General features: G+C 40.5%; 1 protein-coding gene, 1 long non-coding RNA gene and 1 pseudogene across 2 annotated transcripts in view; 1 reads left to right on the top strand and 2 right to left on the bottom strand.

Moving 5' to 3' along the window:
- Positions 1-14,194, bottom strand: part of ABL2 (ABL proto-oncogene 2, non-receptor tyrosine kinase) — a 126,599-nt gene that overhangs the window by 79,905 nt on the left and 32,500 nt on the right.
- Positions 3,645-5,178, bottom strand: LOC116560085. Its single transcript, XR_004272781.1, has 2 exons — positions 4,999-5,178; positions 3,645-4,733 (listed from the first exon to the last, which is right to left on the bottom strand). It is a non-coding gene; the product is annotated as an uncharacterized LOC116560085 (long non-coding RNA).
- LOC116560083 lies at positions 7,778-8,259 on the top strand (annotated as a pseudogene).

The raw sequence follows: 14,194 nt of genomic DNA, 5'->3' as shown, positions 1-14,194 counted from the left end.
AACATTTGTCAACCATCCTCAAGTGTCTGCACTGCTTAGGGAGGAGGATGAAGAGGCACTACATTATCTGACCAGAGGTGAGGTGACAGAATTTGAAGATATTAAGTCAGGTTACAGAATAGACTTTCATTTTGATTAAATTCCTTCCTTTGAAAAGTTCTCTCCAAAGAATTTCATCTGAATGAGATCTTCAAAGTCCACTGAAATCATATGAAAATCTGGAAGGGATGTGATGAAACATTCAAGTCAAACACAGAATAAAGCCAGCAGGAAGAGGCAGCATGAGGCGCCAGAGAGCTTCTTTACTTGGTTTATTGACCATTCTGATGCAGGTGCTGATGAGTTAGGAGAGGTAATCAAAGATGACATCTGGCCCATCCCATTACAGTACTACTTGGTTCCAGATGTGGATGATGAAGAAGGAGGAGAAGATCATGATGATGATGAAGAGGAGAAAGGATTGGAAGATACCAATGAAGAGGGGATGAGGAAGAAAGTGAAGATGATGATGAAGGGGAGGAATGAGGAGGATGAAGGAGAGGTTGACTAACAGAACACTGATGGATTCAACCTTCCTTTTAAAAATTTTCTCCAGTCCCTGGGAACAAGTTGCAGTCTTTTTTCCCACTTGTTGCTCAGTTGCCCTGTTCCTGAGGTCTCTCTTCTCTACACCATGGTTCTCAACTTATTTGGGGGGTAAATACCTTGAGCAGGATATTATGGGAAAAGAGTCTCAAATCCTTTTGGTTCCCAATTCATTTTTATCCCTTCCTGTCTGAACAAAAACTATATGGAATCAACATCACCGAGCTCTGTGGGAAAAAAGAAAAACCTGCTCCCTTAGCTCTGCTGGAAGCTGGAGGGTGCTAGGCCCCTGTGTAGTAGCACACAGAATTCTAGCTCTTTTCCTCCTTTCTCTGTATATTGGACTCAGAGAGTACACTGTCTCTCTATGTGAATAAGAACAGTTAGCGTTAACCAATGCGTCTACTCTCTCGTTTAAAAAGGGGGAAACTTTTTTAAAATATAGGGTTAGAGAAGGTTAGCAAAGGGTGGGTTTGAGATGTTTGGGTGGGTTTAGCGGGCATTTTGACAACGTGGCATCTCTTTTGGTACGTTAAAAAATTGAGATGTCTGACAGACATGCCTGTAGTTTAAGGTTAACACTTTTTTTTTTTTTTTTTTTTTTTTTTTTTTTTTGACAGAGCATCGCTCTGTTGCCCAGGCTGGAGTGCCATGGTGGAATCTCAGCTCACTGCAACCTCTGCCTCTCAGGTTCAAGCAACTCTCCTGCCTCAGCCTCCCGAGGAGCTGGGATTACAGGCGCACGCCACCATGCCCAGCTAATTTTTGCATTTTTAGTAGAGATGGGGTTTCACCATGTTGGCCAGGCTGATCTTGAACTCCTGACCTCAAGATCCACCCACCTCAGCCTCCCAAAGTGTTGAGATTACAGGCATGAGCCACCACATCTGGCCTTAAGGTGACACTTAAAAAAAAATTGTCTCTTAATAATGACTTGAGCCTTGCCACTCAATGGGAGAATCAGCAAAACCTGTAGTATCTTATTTGGAATTGATATTCTCTTTTTTCCTTTAGTTCAGTCAAGAGTAGAAGGAATTGATATTCTCTATTGAATAATTTTCAACCTGTTTTTTTAAATTTTTGTTTTACTGGAAAGGAAAGATGATGCTCAGTTTTAAAAGTGTACAAGTTTCTTTGTATAAGTTGCTTTGTTATAATAAAACTGTGTACACAAAGGAAAAAACTTATTTCAGCTCAAATATCTTATGACTCCATGACCCAAAGTGAGGTATGTCAGATTATGTTTTCTTATTTTAAATATAAATTAAAAGTACATACGTTTGAGGTAAAGGTAGCATTATATAGTTTTTGACTAAAAGAGGTAGCTGTACATAAAGATAATAGCAATAATAAAAACCCATGAAAAGATGTAATGAGGATTAATAAAAATATACAATGCTTTGCCTAGATAAAGTACTTCTGTAATACTATTTTTTTAATTTAAAAAATTACCTTCTAAACCATTAACTTGAAATACTTAACAGTAAATTTTATTAAGTCCTATTTTAGGAAGCCTAGACAAGCAAACCAAATTAATAGAAATCGAGAGTAAAGAAAATTAGCAATGGGCTGGGCTCAGTGGCTCACGCCTGTAATCCCAGCACTTTGGGAGGCCCAGGCTCGGAGATCACTTAAGGCCAGGAGTTCAAGACTAGCCTGGAAAACATGGAGAAACTCTGTCTCCACTAAAAATACAAAAATTACCCAGGTGTGGTGGGGTGCACCTGTAATCCTAGCTACTCGGGAGGCTGAGGCAGGAGACTCGCTTGAACCTGGGAGGCGGATGTTAGAGTAAGCCAACATCGTACCACTGCACTCCAGCCTGGGTGACAGAGTCTCGTCTCCAAAAAATAATTAACAACACCCTTCTGGGCTCCACCTACTTAATGAGTAATACATACTAGTCTTGAAATTTATTTCACAATTCTTTTTGAGCATGTGTGTGTGGGTTTATTAGCCATTTCAACTTTTTTTCCCAGATGGAGTTTGGCTCTTGTTGTCCAGCCTGGAGTGCAATGGTGTGATCTCAGCTCACTGAAACCTCCACCTCCTGAATTCAAGCAATTCTTCTGCCTCAGCCTCCTGAGTAGCTGGGATTACAGGTGCCTGCTACCACGCCTGGCTAATTTTTTTGTATTTTTAGTAGAGACAGAGTTTTACCATGTTGGCCAGGTTTGGCTCAAACTCCTGACCTCAGGTGATCTGCCCACCTCAGCATCCCAAAGTACTGGGATTACAGGCATGAGCCACCGCACCCAGCCTTAACTTCTTTCTTAAACCCAACCGGATCCAGCAAAAATTTATTTAAGTTTCCTTAAATATGTCAATATGCTGGGCTTTCCCTTTAACCTTCATTTCCCATTTCTCTTCTGCCTCCAGTACCATTTATTTATCATTTATTTTTTTTTCTGAGACAGAGTCTCATTGTCGCCCAGGCTGGAATGCAGTGACACGATCTCGGCTCACCGCAACCTCCGCCTCCTGGGTTCAAGCGATTCTCCTGCCTCAGCCTCCTGAGTAGCTGGGATTACAGGCATGCACCACCAGGCCTGGCCAATTTTTGTATTTTTAGTAGAGATGGGGTTTCACCATGTTGGTCAGGCTGGTCTTGAACTCCTGATCTCATGATCCACCCACCTTGGCCTCCCAAAGTGCTGGGATTACAGGCGTGAGCCACGGCGCCCAGCCCTATTTATTTATTTTTTAGACGGTGTCTCATTCTGCCACCCAGGCTGGAGTGGTGTAACCTAGGCTCACGGAACCTCCGCTTCCCATGTTCAAGCAATTCTTGTTCCTTAGCCTCCCCAAGTAGCTGGGACCACAGGCACATGCCACCACGCCTGGCTAATTTTTGTATTTTCAGTGGACATGGGGTTATGCCACGCTGGCCAGGCTGGTCTCAAACTCCTGACTGCAAGTGATTTGCCTGTCCCCACAAAGTGCTGGAATTACAGTCGTGAACCACCACACCCGGCCACAACACCATTTATATTTTAAAGTACTTTGCAATGTCCACTTTGGTTTTCCCTTTTCTACATCTTTACCATGTCTGGTTCTCATTTTCTCTCTTACAAGTGATTTCATTTTTGACTCAAGGGACTTCATTCACCCAGTTAGATATTAAGAGTTCTGAACTTCTCAAATTTCAGATTTATTTCCTGTGTTGCACCGCCTTTCTAGACTTAGGAGGCGCAACATAGGAAATAAACACAAGACATAGCAGGTTTGTCAGCAAATTCAGACATATTATTCTGTCGGTTTAAATTTTCCAGGTTGACATTTTTATATTTATTTTATATTATTTTCATCACTATTAACTTGCTTGCTTAAAGTCTAAGGATTTTGCCTTTTAAATACTTTCTAGAACTTTGACATACATTGGAAAAACCAAGGAAGTTTCAAATTCAAAATGTCATCTAGTCAAAATGGAAAGGAAAATAGCACACAAAATATTTAATTTGTCAAAATTGTGCAACATAGCCTTTTTTGGAAGACCTAGGAAAAAAATCACTGTACGCTATAACTATAAAAGGTATTGGAGTTTCTTTGGGGAAGTTTATCATATTTCTTGAAATAGGCAAGTGATACTTTATCTGTACAAATCTGAATCCCTCCAGAGTTTTAACTATAATTCCTAAACTTATCATTTACAAATACAAATGTTCATTATGAATTCATGTTTACTTCTTACCTCCATTCCTCAAGGGGTAAAAGTCAAATCTAGGGGAGAAATACTACAAACTAAATTTGATAAAGCTCACTGTATCTAGTACAGTGTTGTATACTCTATGGCTATTTAAGATCATAACTAATCTCTCTGCTTTCACCCTTGCCCCCCACAGTTTATTCTCCACAGAGAAGCTAGACTGAACTCTATAAATCTAAACTCTCCAAGATTCCCATCCCACGCAGAATAAAATCCTATTTCCTTATTATGGTACACAAACCCTACATAAACCAGTCATCAGCAATCCCCAACACTACTCCCATACAACTCTTTTACCTTCTTTTTCCTCTTATATATTATTCCCTACTATTCTCCTTCAGGCTTCCTCTCCAGCCAGTCTAGCCTCTTCCACCATTCTGGAAGGATACTCACCTCTTCTGTCAATATAGTCTCCAGATTTTTGCCCTTGATGGTCCTCTTCCTGGAATGCTTTTTTTTTTTTGAGACAGAGTTTCGGTCTTGTTACCCAGGCTGGAGTGCAATGGCGCGATCTCGGCTCACCGCAACCTCCACCTCCTGGGTTCAGGCAATTCTCCTGCCTCAGCCTCCTGAGTCGCTGGGATTACAGGCACGTGCCACCATGCCCAGCTAATTTTTTGTAGTTTTAGTAGAGACAGGGTTTCACCATGTTGACCAGAATGGTCTCCATCTCTTGACCTCGAGATCCACGCACCTCGGCCTCCCACCTGGAATGCTTTTATCTCAAAAGCCACAAGTTTGACTCATTCAGATAGTAATTCTCTGCTCAAGTGTTTCCCCCACCACCACCACCAGGCTTTCTCCAACCATCTAATCTAAAACAGCATGTCCGCTGGGCGTGGTGACGCAGGCCTGTAATCCTAGCACTGTGGGAAGCCAAGGTGGATGGATCATCCGAACTCCTGAGGTCAGGAGTTTGAGACCAGCCTGGCCAATATGATGAAACCCCATCTCTACTAAAAATACATAAAAATTCGCAGGGCGTGGTGACACACACACTGTAATCCCAGTTACTCAGAAGGCTGAGGCAGTGGAGGTTGCAGTGAGCCGAGATCGCACCACTGCACTCCAGCCTGGACAACACAGGAAGACTCTGTCTCAAAATAAAAATAAAAGTAATACAGCACCTCTACGATCACCCTCTCCCTTTACCCAGCACTATCTTCCTCCCCACCATCATCACCACATTACATAGTAAATAAATATTTAGTTAGCACCTGTCTCCACCCACTATAATGTAATTTCCATAAAGGCCGTAATTCGTTCATTGCTGTATTTCCAGTTCCAAGAAATTTGTTCATTGCTGTATTTCCAGTTCCAAGTAACTGGTAGGTGCTTAATAACTGTTGAGTAGATGAAAATTTAAAATGTCTGCCTCTAGAATCCATGTTATCAACTTTAATTATTCATACACACCAAAGAAGTCCTTTAAATAATAAATGTTTAAAGTATATTTAAACTGGGAATATTGATTGCCTCTAGAGAAGAGGCTAAAGGGAGAGAAATACAAGGAGATTAAATGTATCTTAAATGTATTTTGAACTGCATTAATGAGTTAACTTTTCAAAATTAAATAAAATTTAACATGTTAATCTAATAGATTACAGCAATGAATTACATTAACTTTCCAGTTTAATTCTGCATTCTCAGGATGTGGAACGCTAATAAAACATGACAATCTTCATGTTGTTCTAGGGTGTTTTTTTTCTTTTTCTGCTTCTTGTTGTTTTGAAACAAAGTTTAGCTCTTGTTGCCCAGGCTGGAGTGCAATGGCATGATTTTGGCTCACTGCAACCCCTGCCTCCCAGCTTCAAGTGATTCTCCTGTCTCAGCTTCCCAACTAGCTGGGATTACAGGAATATGCCATCATAGCCAGCTAATTTTGTATTTTTAGTAGAGATGGGATTTCACCATGGCTTAGAGAAGCCAGGCTGGTCTTGAACTCCTGACCTCAGGTGATCCGCTCGCCTTGGCCTCCCGAGTGCTGGGATTACAGGCGTGAGTCACTGCACCCAGCCCTGTTCGAGGGTGTTTTAATAAGACTCTTCAGGAATTTCTCAGAGCACAAGAAGTTAAATGTTACTTCCTTAAATGTTCCCTACTCTTGTATCATATTACATTTTAATTAGCAATCACCTTGTCACTAGGAAGTCATCATCTAAATCCATTTGTTCATTCATAAAGGGTGACACAACCGCCAAACAGCAAGTAGAGTCTGAAGATAGGAAAAACAAAATCCCAAGGTGTTTTTGCCTATTCTCACCACTCAGCACAGTATTTCTGACCCAGGATGTGTGGGGTTATTTCCTCTACACACCAAGCAAGCAGTGCAAAAGCTGGGTGTCTTACAATTTAACTCAATTCTATCTACCCGGAGATAGTGTCAGATTCCACAAGTCGAGGGCTCAGGCCCACATGACTGTCTCAGACTTCAGATGCCATTTCTGATTGATTGCCAATAAATTCGGGTTTCAACAACCCCCTCCTTGGGTTTAAATTGCAAGAGTGACTCACAGAACTCAGGGAAACACTTTACATACGTTTACTCATTTATTATAAAGAATATTACAAAGGATACAGATGAACAGCCAAATTAAAAGATACACAGAGTAAGGTATTCAAGAAGAGGAGCCACAGCGGATGTGGTGGCTCACGCCTGTAATCCAAGCACTTTGGAGGCCAAGGTGGGCGGATCACCTGAGGTTGGGAGTTCAAGACCAGCCTGACCAACATGGTGAAACCCGGTCTTTTTTTAAAAAAAAAAGAAAGAAAGAAAAAGAAGCAGAGGAGCTGAGCAGAGTCCTTCAGGAACCTCCATGTGTTCAGCTATCCCAAAGCTCTCTGAACCCAGTACTTCTGGGTTTTGTGGAGGCTTCATTACACAGGCATAAGTGATTAAATCACTGGCCATTGGTGATCGGAACTTTCAGCCTCTCTCCTCTCCAGAGAGATGGTGGGGGCTGAAAGTCCCAACCTTCTAATCACGCCTCAGTCCTTCAGGTGACCAGCCCCCATCCTGAAGCTACCTAGGGGGTCCCCAGCCTCCAGTCATCTCATTAGCATACAGAAGGCACTCAAATCACTAAAGAGAGTCCTAGAATTTTAGGAGGGTTTTTTTTTTGGGGGGGGGGCCAGGAAACAGAATAAAAACCAAATATATATTTCACAATGTCACCAAGTTTCATTGTTATAAGAAACTCTGTCACCAAAGTTGCCATAACAAAAGAAAATTCCAGGATATGCTCCACTATATCCAGAATTTAAGGTCCTAGGCCTGGTAATGGAGTTGCAAGGAAAAAGTGTCGTGTTAAGTAGGAAAAAGCAGAAGCAGTGATCCAGTCATTTCCCACTTCCTCTTCTAACCACAGCTAGTCCCTATTTAGATAGGAAGCCACTCCTAGTTCTCTTGAAAACAGTGGTCCTCTCAACTGCCAAGAAGGCCACAGGAAGGGGGTCACTTTAAGAAAAGAAAACCCAGTTAGGCAAAAGCTGCATGAGACGAGGGTCTTGCATGCCATTTCTTGTTTTCATCATATAGACAGAACAGCCCTGCTGCAGAGATGGTCAACGGACCTGAAACCCGAAGAAGCTTCTGTAAGAAGTGTGGCAAGCATCAGCCTCACAAAGTGACACAATATAAGAAGGGCAAGGATGCCTTGTATGCCCAGTGAAAAAGGCACTATGATCGGAAGCAGAGTGGCTATGGTGGGCAGACAAAGCCAATTTTCCGGAAGAAGGCTAAGACCACAAAGAAGATTGTGCTAAGGCTGGAATGTGTTGATCCTAACTACAGACCCAAGAGGATGCTGGCCATTAAGAGATGCAGGCATTCTGAACTGGGAGGAGATAAGAAGAGAAAGGGCCAAGTGATCCGGTTCTAAACTTTGGGATATTTTTCTTTTAATATTGAAGAGACAATGTTGAAGCCACAGAAAAATTACCTGTAGAAAAATAGTGATATTCTTATGTTAAAAAAAAAAAAAAGAAAAGAAAAGAAAACACAGAATGTTAGAATGATAACAGTAATGAAATCCTTCATGGACCAATACTAGACTAATAGTCTTCCTAGTACTTTATATTCTTACATTACAAAGGATGAGGATTACAAACCAACAGGAAGAATAAGCACTGCTTTCTGCCAGCTGTCAGGAAATAGACTGCTGCACTTAATTTTCAAAATCAAATAATTTCATCTAATATGAAATTATTAGATGTTGTATGACAGTGTAAGAACCTTAACCTTTCTGTATGAAATCCCTCTTTTTTTCTTTTTTGAGATAGAGTTTCCCTCTTGCTGCCTGGGCTGGTATGCAAAGGCACCATTTCGGCTCACTGCAACCTCCACCTCCTGGGTTCAAGTAATTCTCTTGCCTCATTCTTCCAAGCAGCTAGGATTACAGGCATGGGCCACCACACCTGGCTAATTTTTTGTATTTTTAGTAGAGGCAGGGTTTCACCATATTGTCCGGGCTGGTCTCAAACTCCTGACCTCAGGTGATATCCACCTGCCTCGGCCTCCCAAAGTGCTAGAATTACAGGCATGAGCTATCACGCCCGGCCTCTGAAATCACTTTATATACACATATTCTCCTGTCATTTAAATAATCAACACTCGGCTAAGATTTTTTTACATCACTAAAGAGTTTTGAAAAAAAATTACGAAGAAACAGCCTGTGTCATGTTAAATGACAAATGGAACAATTACTCCCTCTATTGAAATGAGACAGAAAATTTGACAATCGTGGAAATTGTCATATAAAAATTAAGGTTGGACCTAAGCAAAAGCATTATAAATGGTTTTTCTTTTGCTTTTATATTATCTTTTTTTAAAAAGATACATTTAATTGCAAACAAAGTATAAAAGCAGAAGAGTAACTGATACTTTGTGACATTTCACCATTCCCCTACAGTCAAAATATAACAAAATACTTAAACCAATCATATTCCACTCCTTTGTTAGTCACTGCACAGAGCAAGGAAACTATACTCAGTATTATAGAATTGGTTATGAAAATCCACAGGAATACCTTGGCTCTTATTGTACCACAGGAAGATATAGCTGGCATCTTGAGCATGCTAGTCAATCTATCCAAATGCGCAACTAAAAGGCATTTGGATATTTATCCCAGCACTCTCTAGCTCTTTCCTATTTCATTTCATTAGGGAGACAGAGACGAACCAAAAAATATGATAAGAGAATGTCAAATGCAACCTGTAAAAGTATCATTCAGGCTCATATTACAACCAACTTTCAATAAATCCTAGACCACGTTTATTTTCACTGGACAAATAAATATCCTTATTCTTCTCCTACACTGCCTGAATTTCCATTTTCCAAATCATGTGGTCATAATGGCACACAACTTCACTCATTTGTTGTACTTGTAAGTAGCAGAAAAATCAAGTAAATTAACTAAAGTAGATTGAGTTAAATCTGACAATTCACTTAACCTTTAAGTACTTATGTGCCAGGCACAGAAGAATGAAATACATGACATGCAGAAAAATAACACATATCACATAGAAAAAAAATTTTTTTAACTAGGTTACGAAAAGTAAATTAAGAATAAATTTTGGTTAATTGAAGTATGTTCTGAAACATTAAGTCTGATAACTTCTACCTAATAAATACAAGAACCTGAATTTTCTTGAAATTTTGGTATTTTAAGTATAGGACTCAACTTTTCACATTTTTCTTTAAAGCATTAAGTCACACTGTATTGTGTCTATTTTCAATTACTTCTTAAATTACTGGAAAGAAATCAAGGTAACATTAAACCCTTAAAATATCTTTGATAGTAGAATGAATTATTTTCTGTGTTGTTATCTGTATCAAAGCCATATATTTCATATCTTTCTAAGGTAAACATTTGAACAGCATACATGGTATGATGGAGAAAGTTATAACAAACTCACACCAAACATCAGCCTTTCTGTATTTCCGAAAGAGGACACAAGTTGGAAAAAAAAAAAAAAAAAAAAAAAAAAAAAAAGAGAGAGAACCATGATTTTCATGTACCAAGAAAAAAATGTAATAATCAGTTATGCTAAAGTGCTCAAAGAAGTCCATTTGAGGCAACACCACCAGAAAAAGTGGCCAATGAAATCACATAACATTTCCAAACTTTAAAAACGTAGAAGGCTCTTTCTAAAGGTGACTATTATTGTCAAATCAGTAACTCAAACCAGCCCTGTCTGCTTTTTTTTTTTCCAGGTAAGCAAGTGGATTGATTGATTGAGACAGAGTCTTACTCTGTCATTCAGGCTGGAGTGCAATGACGTCATCTCGTCTCACCGCAACCTCTGCCTCCGGGTCTAAGCAATTATCCTGCCTCAGCCTCCTGAGTAGCTGGGATTATAGGTGCCTGCCACCATGCTCGGCTAATTTTTTGTATTTTTAGTAGAGACAGGTTTCACCATGTTCACCAGGCTAGTCTTTAACTCCTAACCTCAAGTTATCTGCCTGCCTTGGCCTCCCAAAGTGCTGGGATTACAGGTGTGAGCCACCGTGCCTGGCCTCATTTTTAAGTTATACTGGCAACCAGATTTTCATCCTAAATACTGGAGTATCCCCTAGTGGACTAGTGAGGAACAGTTTCTTGGTTTACTAAATCAAACTGTCATAATAAATTCACTTTTTTATAATCTCACCTATATATCTTTTTTCCCCATGGTTAAAACAGAGTTAATATTAGTTTTTATAAATTTCCTATTTTTGACTACAATGAAGGTCCTACGAGGTGGAAACATATTTTTTGACAAATATCGTCTCCAATGTTTCAAATACAACAGCCTCTTCCAAGAATCTTGTTACAAGGCCATGAATTTAGCAACTGAAAATCAATCTTCCTTAACAGTTGTCCAGTAATATAATTTAAGGCAAAGGAAGTTTTTATGGAAATTAAACTACTTCACTGAACTAAATGTCAACAACCAAATCATGAACATCAAGCAGGGTGCTTTCTAAAAGAGCCAGGGGTTATCAAAAATAAACCTGAGAGGCCGGGCGTGGTCACTCACACCTGTGATCTCAGCACTCTGGGAGGCCGAGGCAGGCTGATCATGAGGTCAGGGGATCGAGACCATCCTGGTCAACATGATGAAACCCTATCTCTACTAAAATACAAAAAATTAGCCGAGTGTGGTGGCGCATGCCTGTAGTCCCAGCTACTCAGCAGGCTGAGGCAGGGGAATTGCTTGAACCCAGGAGTCAGAGGTTGCAGTGAGTGGAGATCGTACCACTGCACTCCAGCCTGGCGACAGAGCAAGACTCAGTCAGTAAATAAATAAATACATTAATTAATTAATTGAGTAACTACCGATGGAGGCTTGAAAATGATTTTTTTTAACATATAATTTCTGCTAATATGGAATAAAGATTTTAAAAAAATAATTTTTAAGGTATCAACACTCTATTTACACACAAAACTATTTACACATAAAACATTTCATATTTCTGCAAATAATTAAAATCTACTGAAGAATACAAGAGCTCCATCTAGCAACATGATTGGAACTTTGTGAGAGACTATGAGCTAGAATCGCCCAGCTAAGCCACTTGCAGGTTTCTGACACTCAGAAATCATGTGAGATAATAAATGTTTGTTTTAAGCTGCTAAATTTAGGGATAACTGGTTACTCGGCAACAACTATGTTGTGTTTAATATGCTTAAAGAAAAAAGAGGGTAGGCTGGGCACAGTGGGTCATGCCTATAATCCCAGCACTTTGGGAGGCCAAGGCGGGCGGATCACTTGTGGCCAGGAGTTTGAGACCAGCCTGACCGACATGGTGAAACCCCATCTCTACTAAAAATACAAAATGAGCCAGGTGTGGTGGCACATCCCTGTAATCCCAGCTAATGGGGAGGCTGAGGCAGCAGAATTGCTTGAACCCGGGAGGCGGAGGGTGCTATGAGCCAAGATCGTGCCATTGCACTCGAGCCTAGGCAACAAGAGCAAGACTCCATCTCAAAAAAAAAAAAAAAGAGAGGGTTAATGATAGAAAAAAATGGCACTATAAAACAAAAACCAACAAGTCAACAACAAAAAAAGCAAACATTCAAAATTGGGCAAAGGACTTCAAAATTTCCTTTTAAAAGATACACAAAAAGCCAATAAACGCTGTTAAAAGACGCCCAACATCACTGATCATTAAGGAAATTCATATCAAAACCACAAAGAAAGGCAAGGCATGGTGGCTCACAACTGTAATCCCAACACTTTGGGAGGCTAAGGCGGGCAGATTACCTGACATCAGGAGTTCGAGACCAGCCTGACAAACACGGTAAAATCCCGGCTCTACTAAAAATACAAAATTTACCCAGGCATGGTGGTATGCTCCTATAGTCCCAGCTACTCAAGAGGCTGGGGCAGGAGAATTGCTGGAACCCGGGAGGCAGAGGTTGTAGTGAGCTGAGATTTTGCCATTGTACTCCAGCTGGGGCATCAGAGCAAAACTGTCTCCCAAAAAAAAAAAAAAAAAAAAAAAAAACACACACACACACACAGTGAGATATCATGTCACAGCCATTAGGATGGCTACTATTAAAACACACACACAGAAAATAACACATGTTGGTGAGGGTGTGGAGAAACTGGAACCCTGGTGCAATATTGGTGGGAATATAAAATGGTAAAGCCACTATGGAAGACAGTATGGTGGTTTCTCAGAAAAATTAAACACAGAATTACCATATGATCCAACAATTCCGTTTGTGTATATATATTTAAAAGAACTGAAAGCAGGAACTCAGAGGTATTTGCACGTCCATGTTCGTAGCCGCATTAGTCACAATAGCCAAAAGGTGGAGGCAACCAAAGTAGTCCATAAACAGATGAGTAGATAAAGAAAATGGGCTACATACATGCAATTAAACATCATTCAGCCATTAAAAACAAAATCCTCACACATGCTACAACATGGATGAACTTTGAAGACATTAAGTTAAATGAAATGGGCCAGTTACAAAAGGGCAAATATTGCCAGGTGCAGTGCGGTGGCTCACGCCTGTAATCCCAACACTTTGGGAGGCCAACGTGGGTGGATCACCTGAGGACAGGAGTTCAAGACCAGCCTGGCCAAAATAGTGAAACCCCATCTCTAATAAAAATACAAAATTTAGCCAGGCATAGTGGCGTGCGCCCATAGTCCCAGCTATTCGGGAGGCTGAGGCAGAAGAATCGCTGGAACCCAGGAGGAAGAGGCTACAGTGAGCACAGATCATGCCACTGCACTCCAGCCTGGGCAACAGAGCAAGACTCCATCTCAAAAAATAATATTACAATTTTAAAAAGGGGTCAAAGTATGATTCCATTTATATGAGGAATGTAGAGTAGTCAAACTCATAAAGGCAGAAAGTAAAACATAGTTGCCAAGGGCTGGAGAAAAAGGGCAAATGGGGAATCAGTTTAATGGATATAGACTTTCAGTCTGGAGAAGAAAAGAGTTCTGGAGATGGATGATGGTCATGGATGGTTACACAATATGAAAATATTTAACCCCAGGCAGGTGTGGTGACTCACGCTTGTAATCCCAGCACTTTGGGAGGCCGAAGCGGACGGATCACCTGAGTTCGGGAGTTTGAGACCAGCCTACCAACAAGGAGAAACCCGTCTCTACTAAAAATACAGTATTAGCCAGGTGTGGTGGTGCCTGTAATCCTAGCTACTCAGGAGACTGAGGCAGGAGAATCACTTGAACCTGGGAGGCAGAGTTACAGTAAACCCAGATTGCACCATTGCATTTCACTGGGCGAAAAGAGCAAAACTCCATCTTAAAAAAAAAAAAAAAAAAAGCCACATATACCAGAATCATACAATTATGTTTCAAGATGCCACTATCTTTTCTAAACATGCATTCTATAAATTCTAATAGGGTACCATGTCTATAAATTTATCCAAATT

This window comes from Sapajus apella, unplaced genomic scaffold, assembly GCF_009761245.1.
Source record: "Sapajus apella isolate SASKATOON/1434 unplaced genomic scaffold, GSC_monkey_1.0 scaffold25, whole genome shotgun sequence".
Taxonomy (NCBI): domain Eukaryota; kingdom Metazoa; phylum Chordata; class Mammalia; order Primates; family Cebidae; genus Sapajus; species Sapajus apella.
The sequence above is the reverse complement of the archived record's forward strand: the minus strand, read 5'-3'. Positions and strand labels throughout refer to the sequence as shown.